Below are 23,910 nucleotides of genomic sequence, written 5' to 3'. Positions count from 1 at the left end.
AGCTCAGTTTCTGTGGGTCTAGAGTCTGGACACAGATTAGCTGGATCTTCTGCTTCAGAGTCTCACAAAGCTTGAATCAAAGCATCAGCCAGGACTGCATCTCATCTGGGGTTCAACTGGGGAAGGAACTCTTTCCAAGCTCATGTAGTTGGCAGCATTCAGTTTCTTCTGAGCTGTTGGTGAGAGGCTACCTTCAGTTTCTAGAGGTTTCCTTCAACCCTTCCCTAGATGTGTCCTGTTTGTCTCTAGAGATCCAGTTTCTACCTGCTTGGTGCCTCAGGAAGCTGACTTCTGTGAGGGCATCAACTGAGCTCTTTGCTGTCCAACTTGTGGCTGGGTTTGACCAATGGGAAAAAACCAGCAGGAAATATAGAGAAGGAAGAAGCTGCACCTGTGTCCATTCACCTCGATCCTTCTCTCTCAGGTCTTGAGCTGCCTGTTTATTTCTAAGCAAACATTACAGAATTATTTTCTCCAGCTGCCTTCAGCTCCAGCTACTGTGCCTGGATTCTTGTAACTGTTTCTCCCTTGCTACTTAGGGTGGCAATGGCTCCCCTGGTTTGCTAACCCAGGGGAACTTCAACATCCCTGTCAGTTTCCCTTAATCTCTTCACATCTTTAAAAATATTCCCTTTATAAAATTTCCTTATTTACCCCACTTGCCTGTGCTAATTGGCCAGGACCCTGATATAACCTCCTTTGACTAAAGCATCCTGACTTGAATCTACTACAGGTTCAGTACCCCTTATCCAAAAGATATGGGACCAGAAGTGTTTCAAATTTTGGATTGTTTTTATTTTGGAATAGTTTCATTATACTTATTGGTTCAGCATTTCTAATCTAAAAAATCCCAAATCATCTCCCACAGCATAGTTATTCCCATAGCTCTTATTTACAATTGTCAAACAGAAAGAAACAGGGTCAGCAGCAGTTGGTTAAAAATTGCCTTGCTTTTAAAAAAAATCCTTACAGTTTTATTATAAGTAAGGGTAAGTACCTACCACCATCACATCTCTTAGTGTAATTCTCCTTTATGCTACACTTAGACAATTGTATGGATTTTTTATTGACTTTAAAAATTATGTGTGGTAGTAAGCTATATTATACACGAACTTCATTTCTAAAGGAGTCATTAGATTTATTTGTAATAAGATAAGAGTGCTGGATCTGATGAGGCTGATCACTCCTCTTAGATATATCTGTATCTTTCATGTTCCCTTGACTGTGGCTGGCATACAGCAGGAGCTCAGTAAATGTTAGAGAACTGAGTGAGTGGGTGGATAAATTACCTGCCTGTAGCATTAGTATAAGTTGCTTGGTGGACACTGCTTTGTGTTGTTTGAAAGGCACCTCTTTAGGCAGAGATTGCCATCCCTACATCACTGACTTCTGGGATTGGGGACAATTTATGCAACATTCTATTCCCTGAGTATAAGGGAAATTCTACACTGAGAGAACTTTTGGAGGTGGCCTTTTTGGGGGAGATGAAACACTTTCTTGTTTTCTCAGTGTAAATCTATTAAGGAAAGGATTGCACCATGATGTTAATGAGCTCAGGAATGGAACTTAAAAACAACACAAAACAAGCAAAGTGTTCCTCGTATTGTTTGGGTATACAGAAGTCTCCCTTGAAGGGGAGACTTTATATACCCCTGAAGGGTATAGGTTTCAAGACCTCTAGTGAATTCTTGAAGGCACAAATAGTAGTAAACCCTATATTTTCCTATACATATGATCAAGTATAATTGACAAATTAGGTACAGGATTAGATTAACAATCATAATAAAATAGAACAATTATAATTAATACTGTAATAAAAGTTATGTGAATTGTGCGTGTCTCTTTCTATCTCAAGATGTTTTACTGTAGTATTCCTTGGGTAACTGAAACCACAGAAAACAAAATCGTGGATAAAGGGTGATACGGTTTAGCTGTGTCCCCACCCAAATCTCATCTTGAATTGTAGCTCCCATAATTCCCATGTGTTATGGGAGGGACTTGGTGTGAGATAATAGAATCATAGGGGTGGTTTCCTCTATACTGTTCTCATGGTAGTGAATAAGTCTCAAGAGATCTGATGGTTTTCATTCTGTCTTCCCTGCTGCCATGTAAGATGTGACTTGCTCCTCCTCGCCTGCTGCCGTGATTGTGCATCCTACCTAGTGATGTTGAACTGTGCCAATTAAACCTCTTTCCTTTATAATTACCGAGTCTCAGGTATGTCTTTATTAGCAGTGTGAGAATAGACTAATACAAACGGGAACTACTGCATGTTGCTCCTAGAGACCATTGATTTGCCCACTACTTAGACTAACCTTTCCTATGCATGTCTTCAAGTTGCTTCCTCTATTCTTCTCTGGAAATGATTTCATGTCCCCTGTATTCATCAGTCCTCCCCAGCTAGCCCAATGTGTATCTTGGGCAGTGACATTGCTTTTTGTCTTGTGTCTCTGGGGTTGTGTGTCTCCAGGAGATTTGCACTAGCTGCTAGATGTGCAATGAATGCTTGTAGGTAAATCTTTAACCAGGAAATGATCTTGGAAGCTCAGTCTTTCTATGTTTTCAAATAATAAATTGGAATTTACAGAGGTGTGATTACTTGTCACAGGTTATAGAGATGGTTAGTTACAGAGGTGGATGAAAAAGCCTTGAATCAGGATTCTCTGCATATAAAATTTTGTGCTTTAGAGGGAGGAGAGTATAAATAAAATATTTTTTAAACTAAAATGTAAAGATGTGATTATTCTGATTAATAAGAATTCAGAATATATGTTATATGTATACTGAACTTACACATATAATACATGCATAGTTATAGTTTTCATTTAAAATAATACAGTCCATTGAAAGGCCCTTTCAAAGTATGGAGATAATTTGCATAAAATATACATATTAAGTATGAAAAGGAAACAGTAAAAATGAAAAAAAAATGGAAATAAGAAAAGAACTCAATGTGCCAAGTAATTTACATACTGACAGCAAGTTTATTTGAACATAGAAATGTATGTAAATTGGCCTGCCTATTTAAGAAAAAGATATGCAAATAGATGTCCACAGAAATCTGCTACCCTTCATGTTGAGGTAGAAAACAAGATGCTTAATTTCCTCTCAAATTATTATTTTTTCTTTCCGGACTGTCCCCTCAGGAAACTCTAGGGATGAATTCTTACATGTCTAGCATTTAACCATTCATTCATCCATGTAACTGTCTTACACAGTTCTGAGCCAGGCATTATACAGGGTGCTGAAATTACAAAGGTGAGTAACACACAGAAAGTTCGAGTCCTTGAGAAGCTCAAAATCTAATGAGAACAAAAGATGTACATAGTCTCTTATGGCCACTGGGATCCTTATGCACTGGGAATATATGTGCTCAATGTACAAATGCACTTGGGATACGTATGTTGTTATATATTTACTATAAATAAAATGGCAGTGGTGTGTCTAATAAGGTTGACAGTGACTCTATGGATATATTCATGATGTTTCCATAACAGCCAGTGACCTCCTCTGTCAACTTTCCCATTTTTCTTTGAGTCCCCTTCTCTCATTGCTTCTCCATCTTTTCTAAGTCCTCATTTTGGGATCAACATTTTCAAGTGCCTCCCGACTGTCTTTAAGCCTAACCATGATCTGTGTAGTTTTTCTAAGCCTATTTCTCTACAATTCTATACTGATCTTTCTATAAAACGGGTCACAGGAATGAAACTAAAAGAAAAAAAAGAGGAGAAAAAGGAAATAATTTCTCTTGAAGAATTTGCTTTCAAAGGGTATAAGATTTGGGAGGAGACACGAGTTCAAAATTTCATTTAGTACCTTCATAATTATGTGATCATGAGTAAGTCACAACCACTTTTCAATAAACCACAGGGAAGGGTTGTGAGGAGGACTACATGAAATAATATGAGTAAAGCAAATTTATATTTCCATCCTAGGTCCTTCCCTAAAACTCCAGGCTCATATAAACAACTTACTATGTGACATCTCTACTTGAACATCTTAGATTAATCTCAAAACATATCTAAACCCAAATTGCTGATATTCTTCCCCAAAGCTGTTCCACACATCTCCTTGCCTATATCTGTTAATGGCCACTCTATCCTTCTGGTTGCTTGGGCCAACCCCTTGGAGTCATCTTTCACTCTTCTCTTTCTTTCACACCTCACATATAATAAATTAGAAAACCTCATTGTCTCCTCCTTCAAAACACAACCAGAATCCAACCATTTTTATGAACTCCACTGCTATCATACTGACAATGTCACATAGTTTCTCACCTCAGTTGTGATAGCCTCTTTACAACTCTCCCTACACTGACAATGATGCCTGTAAATAGGCATACCTAAGACATAGTGCAGGTTTGGTTCCACACCACCATAATAAGGCAATCATCTCAATAGATTGAGTAACAGTAATTTATTTGTTTCTCAGTACATGTAAAAATCATGTTTACACAATACTGTAGCCTATTGAGTGTGCAGTAGCATTGTGTCTAAAAACAATATACATGCCTTAATTAAGAATACATCATTGCTAAAGTATATAATGATCATCTGTGCATTCAAGTCATAATCTTTTTGCTGGTGGAGGGTCTTGATGTTGATGGCTGCAGACAGATCAGGGTGGTAGTTGCTGAAGTTTGAGGTGGCTGTGTCAATTTACCAAAATAAGTCAACAATAATGTTTGCAGTATTGATTGACTCTTTTTTTAAAAAAAAATTATCACCAAAGATTTCTCTGTAGCATGTGATGCTGTTTGATACCATTTTACCCACAGTAGAACTTCCTTCAAATTTGGAGTCAATCCTAACAAACCCTGATGATGCTTTATTAAGTAAGTTTATGTAATATTCTGAATCCTTTCTTATTATTTCAGCAATGTTCACAGCATCTTCACCAGGTGTAGATCACATCTCAAGAAGCCACTTTTTTTCCCTCCTCATCCGTAAGAAGTAACTCCTCATTGGCTCAGGTTTTATCATGGGATTGCAACAATTCAGTCACATCTTCAGGCTCCAGTTTTTTGTTTGTTTGTTTGTTCGTTTTGAGACAGGGTTTAGCTCTGTCATCCAGGCTGGAGTACAGTGGCGTGATTTTAGCTCATTGCAATCTCTGCCTCCAGGGCTCAAGCCTTTCTCCCAAGTAGCTGAGGATATAGCTGTGCACCACCACACCTGGCTATTATTTTATTTTATTTTTGTAGAGATGGGGTTTCACCATGTTGCCCAGGCTGGTCTCGAACTCCTGAGCTCAAGAAATCCTCCCACCTCGGTCTTCCAAAGTGCTAGGATTACAGTAGTGATCCAACGTGCCTGGCCTCAGGCTTCACTTCTTATTCTAGTTGTTTTGCTATTTCCACCATATCTGCAGTACCTTCCTCCACTGAAGTGTTGAACTCCTCAAAGTCATTTGTGAGGATTTGAATCAAATTTTTCCAAACACCTGTTAATGTTGATATTTTGACTTCCTCCCATGAATCATGAATGTTCTTAATGGCACCTGGAATGCTGAATCTTTCCCCAAAGGTTATCAAATTACTTTGCCCAGATATATCAGAGCAATCACTATTTATGGTAGCTGGAGTCTTAAAAAATGTAATTTTTAAATAATAAGATTTGAAACTCAAAATTAGTCCTTATCCATGGGTTGTGAATAGGTATTGGTTAGAAGGCATGAAAACAACATTAATTCCTTTGTACATATCCATCAGAGCCCTTAGGTGACCAGGTGCATTGTCAATCACCAGTAATATTTTGAAATGAATCTTTTCTTTTTTGAGCCATGGATCTCTACAATAAACTTAAAATATTCAGTAATCCAGGTCGTAAACAGATGTGTTGTCATCTAGGCTTTGTTGTTCCATTATACAGCACAAGCTGGGTAGACTTAGCATCAGTGTTAAGGGCCTTACAATTTTCAGAATGGTAAATGTGTATTGGCATTGAATGAAAGTTACCAGCTGAATTAGCCCTTAATAATCAAACAGTCCTTTGGTGCTTTGAAGCCAAGAACTGACTTTTCTTCCCTAGCTATGAAAGTCCTACATGACATCTTCCAGTATTAGGCTGTTTTGTCTGCACTGAAAATCTGTTATTAATGTAGGCACCTTCATTAATTATTTTAATTAGATCTTCTGGAGAACTTTGCTGCAGCTTCTCCAATAGCACTTGCTGCATCGCCTTGTACTTTTATGTTATGAAGACAGCTTCTTTTCTTAAACCTCATGAACAAATCTCTTCTAGCCTTTAATTTTTTTTCCCTCACCTCTCTCAGTCTTCGTAGGATTGAAGAGAGTTAGGGCCTTTTTCTGGATTAAGTTTTGGCTAAAAGGAATGTTGTGGTTGGTTTGATCTTTTATCCAGATCATTAAAACTTTCTCCATATCAGCAATGAGACTGTTCTGGTTTCTTATCATTTGTGTATTCACAGGAGTAGCACTTTTAAGTTCCTTCAAGAACTTTTCTTTTGCACTCACAACTTGGTTGACTGTTTGGCACAAGGGACCCAACTTCCAGCCTTTCTTGGCTTTTTGCATGCCTTCCTCACTAAGCTGAATTATTTCTAGGTTTTGTTTAAAGCAAGAGATGCGAGACTCTTCTGTTCACTTGAGTATATCTATAAGCCACTGTAGACTTATTAATTGGCTAATTTTAAGATTGTTGTGTCTCAGGGAATAGGGAGGCCCAAGAAGAGGAAGAGAGATGTGTGTATGCGGGGAGGGAATCAATCAATGGAGCAGTCAGAACACAACCAACATTTATTGATTAAGTTCACCAGCTTACATGGATACAGTTAGCGGCATCCCAAAACAATTACAATAGTAACATCAAAGGTGGCTGATTGCAGATCTCCATAACAGATATAATAGCAATTAAAAAAGTTTAAACTATTACAAGAATTACCGAAATGTGACGTAGAGACACAAAATGAGCAAATACTATTGGAAAAATGGTGTCGATACACTTGCTCCACACAGGATTGCCACAAACCTTCAATTTGTAAAAAACACTATTCTGTGAACAGCCGTGAAAAGAAGCACCATAAAATGAGCTATGTCTATAGTTGGTTCTCAGGAGAGAAGACAATATAATTTTTCAAAATCTTAAGTCAGGGCATGTCACTGCTCAAACCCTGCAATGACTCCCCATTTCATTCAACATAAAAGCAAAGCTTCACAATGACCAAAGGGGGCCTGTGTGAAGTGGTCCCTCATACCTTCTCTGACCTCAGCCCTCTGCTGTCTTTCTGTCCTTGCACTTTCTTATCTGGCCATCTGGATTCCTCACTGTTCCTTAATTTGCCCACACAAGGAGTTGCTGTGGGACCTTTGCACTGGCTGTCCCTTTGGCCAGCACCCCCTCTTTTTCATGTATTTGAATGTCTAATTTTTTCCACCTTTTTCAAGTTTTTGCTCAGATTTCACCTTTTCAATAAACCTAACGGGACCACCAAACACTACAGTTCTTTCCCCAGTCCTCTTGATTCTCCTTGTGTTGCTATGTTTTCTGCTTTTTTGTTTTGTTTTGTTTTGTTTGAGATGGAGTTTTGCTCTTGCTGCCCAGGCTGGAGTGCAATGACGCAATCTCAGCACACCACAACCTCCGCCTCCCAGGTTCAAGAAATTCTCCTGCCTCAGCCTCCTGAGTAGCTGGGATTACAGGCATGCTCCACCACGCCCAGCTAATTTTTGTATTTTTAGTAAAGACAGGTCTTCTCCATGTTGGTCTGCCTGGTCTGAACTCCCGACCTCCAGGTGATCCGCCTGCCTGGGCCTCCCAAAGTGCTGGGATTACAGGTGTGAGCCACCATGCCCGGCCGCGATGTTTTTTAACAACACTTAACCTCTTTTTAATGAGCTAGAAAATGTATTCCTTTAGTCTGTTTATTTTTAATTATATATTACTACCCCCCCGCCAATATGAAGTCACTCCCACCAAGGGCAGTGATTTTGTGTGTTTTGTATACTAATATGTCTCAGTCTATATCTACAAACATATTCGGAGATCTATAAATATTTGCCAAGTGAGAGTACCTGGCTTACAGTGAGAGTACCTGGCTTACAGCAAGAGCTCAGTTATGATCAATTTTCTCTTTCCTGTCTCATCTGCAAGTCAAAAGCTACAGAATGTTTGTTAGAATCGAAAGAAGAGATGCTACCAGCTGTCTTTCCTCCCTGTCCTTGCTGTTGACAAGTCCCCATTCAGTGTGGGGAGTTGTCATTGCTCCTGAGGTGACATTTTCCACCTGGGGAGGCATTCGTTGCTCCTGGCGTGGATTCATCTCACATTAGGACAAATGCCATGCCTCTCCTCCTCTTCGTGCCAGATGCCATGTTCTGCTGCATCTCATGAACAGAAGTCTTGTACTCCTCACTGGGAAAACACTGATCCTCTTTTCTGTTTCCTCTTTGCATTGGCAGACTGTCATCTAGGCCCTGAGTTTCACAGTTTTTCTTTGTTGAAAGGATTTTCTTTGCTTACGTGTGAGAAGTTTTCGCCTTCCTGGTTACATCCATTGTGGCTTCTGAGCCTGTTTGGGTTGTCTCTGCCAGGACTGAATCTTCCTGACTTAGGCCTTGCATAACACAGAATGCACGGTGAAGTATCACTAACAGTATGTTACCCGAACAATGAGTGTTATATTATAGTTTACAAAGCCCCTTTCTATTCATTCACTTACTCATTTGGTCTTGCTTTTTTATATATAAATTCAACTTTTATTTTAGATTCAGGTGGTACATGTGCAGGTTTCTCACATGGGTATATTGTGTGATGCTGATATTTGAGATACAAATGACTCCATCAATCAGGTATTAAACATCAACCAGGTATTGAGCATAATATCCAACAGTTTCTCATTCCCTCCCTCCTGCCCCACTCCCTCCGTCCTGCCTCTAGTAGTCCCTAGAGTCTACTGTTGCCATATTTATGTCCATGAATACCAAGTGTTTAGCTCCCACTTAAAAGTGAGGACATGCGGTATTTGGTTTTCTGTTCCCACATTAATTTGCTTAGGAAAATGGCCTCCAGCTGCATTCATGTTGTGCAAACCTGTGACTTCATTCTTTTTAAGGCATGCATAGTATTCCATGCTGTATATGTACCACATTTAAAGAATACTTTTATTTTTAATTTTTGTGGGTACATAGTAGGTATATCTATTTATGGGGTACATGAGACGTTTTGATAGAGGCATTCACTATAAAATAGGCACATCATGACAAATGGGGTATCCATTCCCTCAAGCATTTATCCTTTGGGTTATAAACAATCCAGTTACAATCAAGTTATTTTAAAATGTACAATTAAATTATTATTGACTATAGTTACTCTGTTGTGCTATCCAACAGTAAGTCTTAGATATCCTTTCTATTTCTTTTTAACCCATGAACCATCTCCATCCCCCCTCAGCTCTCCTCTATTCTCCCCAGCCTCTGGCAACCTTCCTTCTACTCTCTACATCCATGAGTTCAATTGTTTTAATTTTCAGATCTCACAAATAAGGGAGAACATGTGTTATTTGTCTTACTGTCCTGACTTCTTTCACTTAACATAATGATCTCCAGTTCTATCCATGTTGTTACAAATGACTGGATCTTATTCTTTTTATAGCTAATTAGTATTCCATTGCATATATGTACCACATTTTCTTTATTTATCTATTGATAGACATCAGTTGCTTCCAAATCTCGGTTGTTGTAAACAGTGTTGCAGCAAACATAGGAGTGCAGATATATCTTCAATATACCAATTTATTTTATTTTGGGTGTATACCCAGCAGTGGGGTTGCTAAATCATATAGTAGTTCAATTTTTAAATTTTCAAAGAACCTCTTAAGTGTTCTCCATAGTGATAGTGATTGTACTAGTTTACATTCCCACCAACAGTGTACAAGGGTTACTTTTTCTCCACATCCTTGCCAGCATTTGTTATTGCCTGTATTTTGGATATAAGCCACTTTAACTGGGGTGAGATGATATCTCATTGTAGTTCTGATTTGTGTTTCTCTGATGATCAATGATTTGAGCACCTTTTCATATGACTGTCTTCTTTTGAGACATTTGTCATTTGTATGTCTTCTTTTGAGAAATCTGAGACATTTGTATGTCTCAAATCTTTTTGAGAAACATCTACTCAGATCTTTTGCCTATTTTTGTTCAGATTATTAGATTTTTTCCTATAGAGTTGTTTGAACTACTTATATATTCTGATTACTAATCCTTTTCAGATGCATAGTTTGCAAATATTTTCTTCTATTCTGTGAGTTGTCTCTTTAGTTTGTTGATTGTGTCCTTTGCTGTGCAGAAGCTTTTTAACTTGATGTAATCTCATTTGTTCATTTTTGCTTTGGTTGCCCTGTGCTTGTGGGGCATTACTCAATAAATCTGCTCAGATCAATGTCCTAGAGATTTTCCCCAATGTTTTCTTGTAGTAGTTTCATACTTCTAGGCCTTAGGTGTAAGTCCTTAATCTATTTTTATTTGATTTTTGTATTTAGTGAGAGATAGGAGTGCAGTTTTATTCTTCTGCATATGGGTATCCTGTTTTCTCAGTACCACTTATTGAAGATACTATTTTTTCCCCAGTGTGTGTTCTTGGCACCTTGTTGAAAATGAGTTTACTGTAGATGTATCAAATTGTTTCTGGGTTCTCTACTCTATTCCATTGGTCTAAGTGTCTGTTTTTATTCCAGCACCATGCTGTTTTGGCTAATATAGCTCCGTAATATAATTTGAAGTCAGGTAATGTGATTCCTTCAGTTTTGTTCTTTTTGCATAGGGTAGCTTTGGGTGTTCTGGGTCTTTTGTGGTTTCATATAAATTTTAGGACTGCTTTTCCTACTTTTATGAAGAATGTCATTGGTATTTTGTTAGGGATCACATTGAATCTGTAGATTGCTTTGGGTGGCACAACATTTTAACAGTAATGATTCTTCCAATCCATTAAAATAGAATATATTTCCATTTCTTTGTGTCATCTTCAGTTTATTTCTTCATTGTTTTACAGTTTTCATTATAGAGATCTTTCGTTTTTGGTTAAGTTAATTCTTAGGTATTTGGTTTTATGTGTGGCTATTGTAAATGAGATTACTCTTAAAATTTCATTTTCATATTTTTCACTGTTGGTGTATAGAAATGCTGTTGATACTGTGTGTTGATTTTGTATCCTGCAACTTTACTGAATTTATCAGTTCTGCTATTTTTTTTGTGGGGTTCTTAGGTCTTTTCAAATATAAGATGATATCATCTGCAAACAAGGATAATTTGACCTCTTTCTTTCTAATTTGAATGCTGTTTATTTTTTTTCTCTTGTCTACTTACTCTAGCTAGGACTTCCAGTGTTACATTGAATAACAGTGGAGAGACAGTGGACATTCTTGATGTGTTCCATATATTAAAGGAAAGGCTTTCAGTTTTTCCCCATTCAGTAAGATACTATCTGTGGGTTTGTTATATATGGCTTTTATTGTGTTGAGGTATGTTCCTCCTATCCCCAGTTTTTTGAGGTTTTTTTTTTTTTTTCATGAAGGGATGCTGAATTTTATCAAAGGGTTTTTCAACATCAGTTAAAATATCATATGGTTTTTGTCCTCCATTCTGTTACTATATCACATTGATTGATTTGTGTATGTTGAACTATTCTTGCATCACTGGAATAAATCCCACTTGTTCATGATAAATGATTTTTCTAATATATTGTTAAATTCAGTTTGCTAGTATTAAGGATCTTTGCACCAATATTCCTCAAATATATTGGCCTGTAATTTTTTTATGTGTCTTTGTCTGGTTTTGATATCAGGGTAATACTAGCCTCATAGAATGAATCTGGAAGTAGTACATCCTCCTCTATTTTTCTGAATCGTTTGAGTAGAATTGGTGTTAGTCCTTTAAATGTTTGATAGAATTCAGCCATAACACCCTCAGATCCTGGGCTTTCCTTTGATGGGAGACATTTCAATGTGGCTTTGATCTCATTGCTCAGTATTGATTTGCTGAGGTTTTATATTTCATCATGGTTCAGTGTTGCTATATTTTTATATGCCCAGGAATTTACCCATTTCTTTTAGATTTTCCAATTTGTTAAACATATCATTGTTCATAATAGTGTCTAATGATTCTTTGTATTTCTGAGGTCTCAGTTGTTAAGTCTCCTTTCTCGTTTCTGATTTTATTTATTTGGGTCTGCTCTCTTTTTCTTAGTCTAGCTAAAGGTTTGTCAATTTTGTTTATCTTTTCAAAAAACCAACTCTCCATTCAGTTAATCTGTCTATTGCTTTTATTAGCCTCAATTTTATTTCCAGTCTGATCTTTATTACTTCTTTCTTCCTATTAATTTTGGGTTTGGTTTCTTCTTGCTTTTCTAATTCCTTGAGGTACATCATTAGGTTGATAATTTGAAGTCTTTCTACTTTTGTTGATATAGACATTTATTGTTATAAATTTCCCTCAGTACTGTTTTTGCTATATCCCACAAATTTTGGTATGCTATATTTTCATTTTCAGTTGCTTCAAGAAATTTTTCAATTTCATTCTTAATTTCTTGATTAACTCAATTGTTTAGGACCATGTTGTTTAATTTCCATGTATTTCTGTATATTTTGAGGTTCCTCTTGTTATTGATTTCCAGTTTTATTCCATTGTGGTCAGAAAAAATACTTGATATGATTTCTATTTAATTGAATTTGTTCAGACTTATTTTGTGGCCTAAGTTATGATCTATTCTGGAGAATGTTCTATGTGGTGATGAAAATAATGTGCTTCTGTAGCAGTTGGGTGAAATGTTCTGTAAATGTCATTTAGGCCTATTAGGTCTAGTATGTAGTGTAACTCCTCTGTGTCTCTGTTGATTTTCTGTCTAGATTATTGGTTTATTATTGAGAATGGGATATTAAAGTCTGTTACTATTATTGTATTGCAGTTTATCTCTTCTTTTAAATCTATTAATGTTTGCTTAATATGCTTGGAAACTCTGGTGGTGAGTGCATAGCTATTTATAATTATTATATTCTTTTGATGAATTTGCCCCTTTATCATTATATATTGATCTTTTTTGTCTCTTTTTATAATCTTAGATTGGTCTTCTGTTTAATCTGATATAATTATATCTGCTTCTGCTCTTTTTTTGCTTCCAGTTGTATGGGATATATTTTTCCACCCCTTCACTTTTGATCTATGTGTGTCTTTACAGGTGACATGGGTTTCTTGAAGGCAGTGTATAGTTGGGTCTTGTTTCTTTATCCATTCAACCACTCTATACCTTTGAATTGGAGAATTGAAACAATTTACATTCGGTGTTATTACTAATAAGTAAGAAATTGCTACTGCCATTTTATTGCTTGTTACCTGCTTGCTTTGATACTTCTCTCTTTCCTTCTTAGTAATTTCCCTTGTGGTTAAATGATTTTTCTCTGACAGCACGTTTTAATTAGTTGCTTTTTATTTTTACTGAGTCTATTATATGTTTTTGTACTGTGGTTATAAAAAGGCTTACGAAAACATTTTATAGATATAACAAATTATTTTTAAAAGATGACAACTTACCGGAGATCACAAATACAAGAACAGAAACAAAGGCAAAAACACATCTACAAAATTCAATGCTTGAACTCTTTTCCCCCATGTTTTGACATTTAGTTACCTCCATTTATACTTTTATATTACCTATATCTTATCAAGTTGTTGCAGCTATTACAGTTTTTGATATATTTATCTTTTGAACTTTATAATAGATTTATGAATGGGTTGCTATCACCATTACAGTAATAGAGTATCCTGGATTTGTTCACTTAATTTTACCAGTCAGTTTTTTACATAAAAGTTTTCTTTTTACACATTAATCTGTCTTTTTTTCAGACGGAAAAACTCCTGTTAACATTCTTTTGCTCATGCTCAGCTCCAGCTCCCCATTTTTCATTTTTTTTTTTTTTTTTGAGACAGGATATTTCTGTGCCTTCCAGACTGGAGTGGGCTGCAGTAGCCTGATCATGGCTCACTACACCCTCAACCTCCTGGGCTCAGGCAATTCTCCTACCTCAGCCTCCTGAGTAGCTGGGACCATAGGCTGTGCCACCACACCTGGCTAATTTTATTTTGTTGTAGAGATGAGATCTCTCTGTGTTGCGTACACTGGTCTTCAACTCCTAGGTTCAAGTGAGTTTCTTGTCTTGGCTGCCCAAAGTGCTGGGATTACAGACATGAACCACAGCACCTAGTCTCAGCTCCCTCTTGACTATCAATACTTCTTAGATTTGTGCTTTTGAGATAATTTTTATATCTTGTAGGCAGTCTTCGTTTCTTTTCATTCTTCTTTTTCTCCTCTGATTGTGTATTTTTGAATGACTGGTCTTTGAGCTCACTTATTCTTTCCTCTACTAGGTTCATTCTGCTATTGTGAGCCTCTAATGAATTCTTCAGTTCAGTAAATGTGTTTCTCAGTTCCAAAATTTCTGTTTGAATTTTTATTTTATTATTTCAATCTCTTTTTCAAGTTCCTCTGATAAATTTATTGATTGATTTCTGTGTTACCTTAGAAATCACTGAGTTTTCTTAAAACTGCCATTTTGAAGTCTTGGTCAGAGAGCTCACAAATTACTGCTGTCTTAGTATTAGTTGCCGGATTTTTGCTTGTCCTTTTGGTGAGGTCATGGCTTCCTGCTTGCTGTTGTTTCTTGTGGGTATATGTCCATGTCTTTCCAGTGAAGGATTAGTAATTGATTGTAGTTTTCTCTGTCAGGCTTGTTTCATTTTTTATTGGATATATTTGCTTAGAGAATCTTTACTGCTAGGTTGCTGCCTCCTTTATGGCTCTAGGTGGTGCCATAAGCCTGGGTTTGCCTTGGCTTTAATAAACAATGAGAGAGCTGCTGGTCTCGAATGGGGGAGGTCACAAAGGGATTTTCCTGGCAGTGTGTCAAGGCTGGCTAGGGGTTAATGCCCAGTGGACCTGTAGGATGTAACTCCTATAGCGTGGTGCAGCTCAATAGCCACTCTGATTTGGCATCTCTTTTGGCCAAGTAACACAGCAGAATTTCCAGGGATGGAGATGATAGTCCTACCTCCCTTCTTTGTTTCTGCCTGTCTTCAGGAATGTGTCTCCTTCAGGTAGTCACAATGTTTTCTGTGGGTTAAAGAAAGGACGAGTCTTCTGCCAGGGCACCCAAGATGGTAGGAAATCTGGTTGATCATCTCCATCTCAACGTTTTCCAATGTAGACACCATGAATCGGGGGAAGATTTTCCATGCATTTGTTTCTGGGCAAAATGTGGGTTAGGGGCACCCCAAATGTGGAATTCTGATTCTCTTTGCCATCTGCTCTGGGTTTTTCACTTCTCTGTGGGACCAGAAAATGGTCTTTTCCTCATCTTGGAGTTCTGAGTTCTTGCTTGTGAAAATCCGAGCACTGTTTATCTGATTTTGGTTTTCTCTGAGGGAAGTGAAGCCAGCTTTCTTCTACACTGCCAATTTGAAATTAGAAGTCAAAAACATAACATTCTTTTCACTTAATTTATCCTGAACCCTCCTTTCCACCTAATAACCTCTTGCATTTCCAGTGTTTAGTTTAACACACGTTGGGAAATGCTGGGCTTGGAGAATTTTCAATGTTCTTTTCAATTCGAAAATTCTACTGATCTATTTCAAGAGAGCAGCCTGTGGTCTATCCGGAGAACCCTGAATTAATGCTTTATTTGTTCTTGACTCACCTTTTGAGAATTTCTTTATTATATTTTATAGCTGCTCTTAGGTTGCTGAGGCAGGTTATTTAGAAAACACTAACTATCCTCATCAAAAGAATCTCCTGAAGAGCAGGTCTCTGAGAGGCTGTCTCAGGGAATGATCATTGAAATGAATCCTGTGTCCACTCATTCTGAGGGAAACATTTGTAAACAGGAATTGTATCTCAGAGGAGGCCCTGAGGTTCATGGGGGTTCCTTGCTGCAGTGTACTTTGTGGGAGATGAGATTGGAGAATTATTTATTCTATTTTACGGTCTGGTTTGGGAATGTGGGGGAAAGATTGTGTTTGTGGTCTTGACCGCGTGCTCTAAGATACACAATAAGGACTGAAACCTTTTAGGAAAGAGACTTTGATTAACTCAGAGCGGGCAGTCTGTTCCAGGAGGATGTGTCTTCTATCTTTGTTTTTTACTTTGTTGGGTCATTCTAATGAGCCTTATTAATTTTTAAAATTTCCCCTCCAAGCTTTTCTGGGTCATTGCTGTAGGGTTTCTTTGTGACACAGATCATGTGTAATGAGGCAAAGGGCAACTGCAGCTCTTAATCTTCCACTAGGCAGCATCCTTAAGTTCATTAAGCAACGAGTTGGGAACACAGACCCAGGGCAGACTTGTGTAGCAGTTTCTCATCTTCACAAGAAGCCGGCTTCAGTTGGTGTGGCTCTCTGAGTTTGGATTCAAAATTATTTTGTGTGAAGATGACGGTAGAGAGAAGCTGATCACAGTGCAAATGCAGAACACAAGCAAACTTGGTTCCAACATGGGCCCTGTGATCTCCCACCTTGTGCTTTGAGCAGAGTTCTAGTCACTGGGGATCCGGATGAAGGCCTGCTCTTACGGAGCTTGTATTTTTATGGCCATGGTTGGGAAAGGGAAGGGGCGATGGAGAGACAATGTACAAACAAATAAATACATAAACATGATAATTTCAAATGGTTATAAATGCTGTGAAGAAAAAAAAACAAAGAAGAGGAATTATGGGATGGCCAATAGGTGATCAGAGAAGGCTTCCTGAAGAAGAAGGCTTCCTGAAGATGGCCAAAAGGTGATCAGAGAAGGCTTCCTGAAGGGCTTTTGAACTGATATCTCCAGGACAATGTGGGGTAATACCTTCCATGCGGAGGAAACAATAGCAATTGCCCTCACTTTGGGATGAATGTGTTAAGGAACAAAATGATCTCCAATGTGGCTGGAATTTATGGAGTGAGTGAGTGGTAAGATTTTTTTGCCTGTGCAATCTGAAGCCATCGAGAATTTTAAGCAAAGTCATAATACAGTGGGATTTATGCCTTGAAATGCTATTTCCTACTGTGCGAAGGTAGACAGCATAGCGGAAAGAGCAAGAGCAGTGAGATAAGAGAGATGCATTGATAAAGTAATTCATGCTGGAGAGGAGGTAGCCTGGACTGGTGCCAGTAAAGATATTAAAATCCCAAGTAGATGATGTAGTGTTTGCCACAAAAGTAGTCACTGTGATTAGTTATCGTTAACATTGGTATTTAATGTTTCTCTCACTCCATGCCCCAGAGAGTTTTTAAGCTGACTTCATATTTCTTGAGTTAAAAGGAGGTAAAAAGTGCTTCTGGAAGGAAGTTCTTTTCTTGGTCCAGGGGGCTGTCAGTGGCAGGTCAAAGAGGTCAGAGATGCCATGAAAGGAGCCTAAGCTGGTTCAGGAAGCAACCGGAAGCCCCAGTGGTCCATCTCATGGCCCCTCATGCCTCTGGACTTAGCCTAGAAGAAGAGCAGTGCTCTAAAGAATGCCAGGCTCTAACTGGACCAGAGAAGCTATGTGGGGCATGTCTTCTTTCAGGCTATTCCTGTCCCCATTGAGAATGTGTATAATTGCCTATAAATAAACAGCTTCCAGAACTGCTCTCATACAATAAATCACTTTAATCTCACTATATCTTGCATCTTTTTGATTTTTTAATGAAGGGCTCTATTTTTAAACACTTCTTTTATCCAGCTCAAAAATCACAGGGACAAAAATTACTTTCAACATTGTTTTCCCTAGATTTGTCTGCAAATGATTGAGTCTCAGGATCCTCTAGGAGATAGATTGCATTTTTCCTACCACATCTTTTATTATCCATCCATGATAACCATGTACTACTTTTACTTTTGTGCTTTTGTTGATATCCTCCTCTCTCTTTCTCTACCTGAAAAGAAAGATGGGAGAAAAGAATAAATCTGCCTAACTGATGGGAGTAACATTAGCGTCAGATCGTTGCTTCTTTCCTTCAAGAACATTTTAGCAACAGTGGACCAATGAACTCCTGGAAGGAATTCCTTGCAGCAATATTGGATGAGTCCCAAATATGCTTAGTTATTTGAATATTTCTGTTAAAATATCAAAACACTATTCTTCTTGCAGTCTTCATTTCATGAATTATCCCCACACAAGTTCATACAACTCTGATTAAGGAGCTACAATGTGACAAGGTTTTTGTTTTTTTTTTTGAGACAGAGTTTTTGAGAAAGAGTTTCGTTCTGTCACCCAGGCTGGAGTGCAGTGGCGTGACCTGGGCTCACTGCAAGCTCTGCCTCCTTGGTTCATGCCATTCTCCTGCCTCCACCTCCTGAGTAACTGGGACTACAGGTGACGGCCACCACGCCTAGCTAACTTTTTGTATTTTTAGTAGAGACGGGTTTTCACTGTGTTAGCCAGGATGGTCTCGATCTTCTGACCTTGTGATCCGCCCACCTCGGCCTCCCAAAGTGCTGGCATTACAGGCGTGAGCCACCACCCCAGGCTGTGACAAGTTTTTTTAACCAGTGATTCCACAAGGAATTTAAAGTGGAATTATTTATTATTTTGTTACTATGCTTACTTAAGACAGAGAAGCAGCAAGGTGTAGGGAAAGAACAACAGATTGGGAGACAGAAAACCTCAGCTTTAGCTCTATGATTCAATGAACTGTGTGGTCTTGGACACGGAATTTACACTTTCTGTATTTCCTTTCTCATTTGAGATGACTTAAATTTTACATCTAATCCTCCATGTGGTGCCAACATTACAGGACACTAGGCTTTATCAACTGAATTCTTAGAGGACTGCTATCAAAAAAGGACTTCTATCAAATGATTTCTATGAAACATTAAAAACTCATAACTATGGAGTTCTGCCCTTCACACCATAATAATAAAAAACAAAACAAAACAAAAAACCAGCATCTTAAAGAAAAACAAAGAGAAAGGCACATAGCCTCTCTGCAAACCCAGTTATCAGGCAACCGGACTGGGATAGTTTGGGAAACGCCGGAGAGAACATTAGAGACACTTATGAATGACTCCAGAGAAGGCACTGTTGGACCCTCTCTGGAGTCTGGAATGGATCCAGACAGAGGTTAGTGAGTGTTCACGTTCCTCCGGGGAAACTTAGGAGTTTTTCCAGCCTCACTCAGCAGAGGCAGAAGGGAAATGAAGGGAAAAGAAGCTGGCATTCTAGAAGCCATCAAAAGATGAGCTAATATGCCACATATTGGCTCTCAGCATCTTGGCTTCCTCCACTGCAGTCCTAAACTGACCAACAGGGACATTCAGTGATTCTCTCAGGCTAGAAGGGCAGAGGAAGAGGTGGACCATGGTAATCAAAGCAGAAAGACAGCCCGTTGGATTGTCGATGGGGTGCATCTGGCCATCTGGCATGGCCAGCCTCTCCTTTATGTTTGCTGTCATATGCCATCATCTCTGCAACTCTGTGAAGTAGATATTTCTGTACTATTTTTACAGATGAGATGGTAGCTCGTAGTGGCTTGATACTTTACCCAACTTCACTCAACTGGAAAGTGTTTGAACCTGTGTCCGCCTAATTCCAAGCATGTGCTGCACTCGCTACAGAAGCACAAAGCTTCTGGAGTTAGCATTTCTCCCCAGAGGTCACCTCCTTTTCCTGCCCTTCTATGCCTTTCAGCTGGAAATGGTTTGCCTTCCCTACCAAGGCCCCCTTAGGACCCTTCTATAAACCCTCAATGGGCATCATTTACTTTTTTATTGGAAGTATGGGATCTACAGGTTTTAACTGTGGGCATATGGGGAGAGAGAACATAAAAATAAAGAGAGAGAGAGAACGTGGGAAACATCCTAATGCCTCTGCTTTTGATCCAGTTGGGTTTCTGAGGCTTAATAATGGCAAGTACCCTTTGCTGTTATAATAAAATCCAAACCCCTTCCTAGGCCCTAGAAGGCCCCCTGTGGTCTGGTTTTTGGCTGCCTCTGTGTCATAAACCTTGACACAGCTTGTTCTTGCCCATTCTTCTCCAGACACAAGATCATCATTCAGTGCCTCTAACGTGCTGAGCTTGCTCCAATGGCAGGACCTTTACAACAGCTCCTCCATACCCTAAGTCCTCTTTGCTTTGTATTTCAACACCTGGGACTTTCCCCAGTCTTATGTCCTTCCCACTCCGATCTTTATTTGGCTTAGAACAGCTTTTTTTTCCTTTAGATGTCAGCGTCAGCCCCCTCTGAACACTTCAACAATAGCCAGTTCCAAGCATATCATCCAGCTTTCTCTTTCCCTTCCCTTCCTTCCTTCCTCCCTCCCTTTCTTCCTCCCTCCCTTCCTTCCTTCTCTTTTTCTTTTTCTTTTTGAGACAGAGTCTAATTCTGTCACCCAGGATGGAGTGCAGTGGCGTGATCTTGGCTCACTGTAACTTCTGCCTCCCGGGTTCAAGCAATTCTCCTGTCTCAGCCACCTGAGTAGGTGGGATTACAGGCCCTCACCAACATGCTCTGCTAATTTTTGTATTTTTAGTAGAGACGGGGTTTCACCATGTTGGCCAGGCTCATCTCAAATTCCTGACCTCAAGTGATCTGCCCTCCTCGGCCTCCCAAAGTGTTGGGATTACAGGCGTGAGCCACCTTCCCTGGCCTTTTTTTCTTTCAAAACATGTATTACTATCTAAAAATATATTTTTATGTTATTTATGTCTCCTGGAACTACTTGGGGGAAAAAAACACAGCAGATATCATCACTTTATTTTACAACTAAGACGACCTCAAGTTCAGAGAGCTTATGAAATTTCTCCAATGTTAAGACTCAAACCTAGTCCACTGAGTACAAAGTGCTTTCCACAAGGCCATTCTGACTGCCTGGGGAAAGGTACACTCTTTGGGAGCTTACTTACATTATTTATTATTCCTTTTGTGACTATATATTTTTGCTTCGTTCCCTGCATCATAAATTACACACAAACACACACACACACACACACACACACACATATCTGTTGTGCCCTTCATAATATTTCAATGTAGAAACATGAGATCAATGCTGAGTGTGTGAGCAAATGCATGTGTCTCTGTGGCTGAAAATCCGTCCTATTCACACCTCTATTAACATCCCAGTGGACATTATGTTGGGTAGGAGTCATTATTCTTTACATCTCTGGGACCTAACACGGGAGCAGGCACAGAATAAATGGCCAGCAAATGCTTATGGAATAAAGGTATGGTGGCCTGCATGTTGTTCTTATTACAAGTGATATTTCCCAAATTTCCTCTAAAGTCATTAAAAAAGAGCTTTTAAACTCAAGACATGTACCAGAAAGTTCTTCCAAATTTAAGACTAGACTGAATGATGCCTGCTTCTCATAATAATGAGGACTGAGAGGTACCTCTATTTTTACGTTTCATGGCCTGACAAGACAGAGGGGCATATATTTCCAGACAAGACAGAAAGAGCCTCCAAAAGCCCTCCTGTAGGGCAGAATTACAATACATGCAACATTACAGATACACTAGGAGTCGTAGCACTACATGGTCATCAAGCATAAGAGAGAAAGTGAACACCTCACACCAGTAATTTTGGGTAACATTTCAGAATTGAAGAGGATTCTGGATTGTACAAAATCTGTTTTATCCCGGGGGTTCAAGAATGGCTTGGATGGTGGTATCTGTTTAGCTGAACACATGGGAGGCCTCTGGTGATTTCTGGAGAGGTGTGTAAAGATGCAGACGACAGATTCTGCTGTAGGAGAATGTGGGGTGGACACATGGAGAGGACATGTGCGGATGGAGGACGTTGAAGGGCAGGGTGGTGTCTGTTTTCAGCTTTTGTTGTGGTTTGCTAACCTGGAATTGAAGTAGCAGAGCAAAGCTTGGTGTGAGTAATATGTCTGTGTAATTGGGGAAAGCTTATGGGTCAGATTCCATATGGCTCAGAAATTTCACTGACTCTGATTCCTGACTTTACATCTCCCTAGCTAAAAGATGCCAACAGATCAAAGATAATGAGGAAGAGTCATCTTTACAGTCCCCCCTCAATGTATGATTCCTGTTTGGCTTAGAAGAGTTCAGAGACCGCGAAGTGTAGGAGTATATAATTTGTCTAGACATATTTTAAATCTCTTAGTAGGAATCAGAGAATGTCAGAGCCAGGAAAACACTTAGAATGCGCAGAACACTTCCACTTTTAAACATTTTCATTGAGAGGAAGAGTTAGGCCCCGACCTCCTCTGAGCAATACTTTAGCCAGCAGCCACACGTGACTAGTCTGAATTGAGATATGTCAAAAGTATAAAATACACATCAGATTTCAAATACTTAGTAAGAAAAAAGTGCAAAATATATTGTTAATAATTGTAAATTGGTTATTAAAAGTAGCAGTTTGCATATATTGGGCTAAAATAGAAACAATTTAAATTTGATTTTATCTTTTCCTTTTTACTTTTTATTTATTTATTTATATTTTATTATACTTTAAGTTCTAGGGTACATGTGCACAGTGTGCAGGTTTGTTACATATGTATACATCTGCCATGTTTGTGTGCTGCACCCATTAACTCATCATTTACATCAGGTATATCTCCTAATGCTATCCCTCCCCCTCCCCCCACAATAGGACCTGGTGTGTGATGATCCCCTTCCCGTGTCCCCAAGTGATCTCATTGTTCAATTCCCACCTATGAGTGAGAACATGCAGTGTTTGGTTTTCTGTTCTTGCAATAGTTTGCTGAGAATGATGGTTTCCAGCTGCATCTGTGTCCCTACAAAGGACATGAACTCATCCTTTTTTATGGCCGCATAGTATTCCATGGTGTATATGTGCCACATATTTTTACTTTTTAAATACAGCTACCAGAAAATTGTAAATTACACATGTGGCTTGCATTATATTTCGGGTTGGCTAAGAAGAAAACAACTTGCCTGCAGCCGTGGAACTAAAGTTGAGACTAGAAACTAAGTATCCTGACTTGGTCTCTCTTTCCCCTTCCCTCTCCTCTTTCTTCCCTCTCTCCTTCTTGGTCCTCTTCATGCTTGGTTCACGGTAAATTCTCATCACTGTTCCATGCTAGGTCTCTTTTATTTCTTTTATTCTCCATTGACTCTCCATTGATCTGTTCTTCCCCGCAGCCCACTTCTGTCTCTGCCCTCAATGTTGTTAATAGCAGTCAGTTTTCTAAGATGGGGTGACTCTAGCCCTGGAAAAACAGCAAAATCTGCTCCTTAAATCTCAAGGCATGTTTGGGACTGTGGAAGTTTAATAATTTTGGGTTCCTTCAAATCTGCACTAAAAAAATATTTGTTCAATATTTATTCGGTGAAATAAAAGATAGATGACAATTTTATTACTAAAATTATTTACTATTTGCTTTTGTTCCAAATAAAGGATTTATGACATACACATGAATGTGAAAGAAAAAGATGTCTTATTTGAAATGATATTTTATTTCACAGTTTTTAAAGATTATAAACCTTTAATTTACTTAGGACTACAGGAAAGGTGAAGTACAACAACAAATTTCTGAAATCAAATGGGGAAGATAGTTTACATTATAAAGCTTTTTCAAAACAGTACTTGAAAATATTATAATTTTATTGCTTTCAAGCATATAAAATTATTTCCACTTTTTAAAAAGCAGCGTTTTTGAAATGTGATTAACATACACACAATTTATCCATTTAAAGTGTTCAATTGTTTTCAGCATATTTACAGATATCTGCAACCATTACAACAGTCAATTTTATAACATTTTCATCAACTCAAAAAGAGAACACGAATCTTTTATCTACCACCTCTCTATCCCCATTTCTTCCCAACCCTAAGAAACTATTCCTTTTAAAATTTTTAAATTTTCATAGATTTCCCCATTTTGGACTTTCATGTGAATGGAATCATATCACACAGCATTTCACAGTCTTTGTATCACTCAAGAAAAGATATTGGTTATTCATT

This window comes from Colobus angolensis, unplaced genomic scaffold, assembly GCF_000951035.1.
Source record: "Colobus angolensis palliatus isolate OR3802 unplaced genomic scaffold, Cang.pa_1.0 Scaffold17, whole genome shotgun sequence".
In the NCBI taxonomy this organism is placed as follows: domain Eukaryota; kingdom Metazoa; phylum Chordata; class Mammalia; order Primates; family Cercopithecidae; genus Colobus; species Colobus angolensis.
This window is presented reverse-complemented; position numbering follows the sequence as displayed.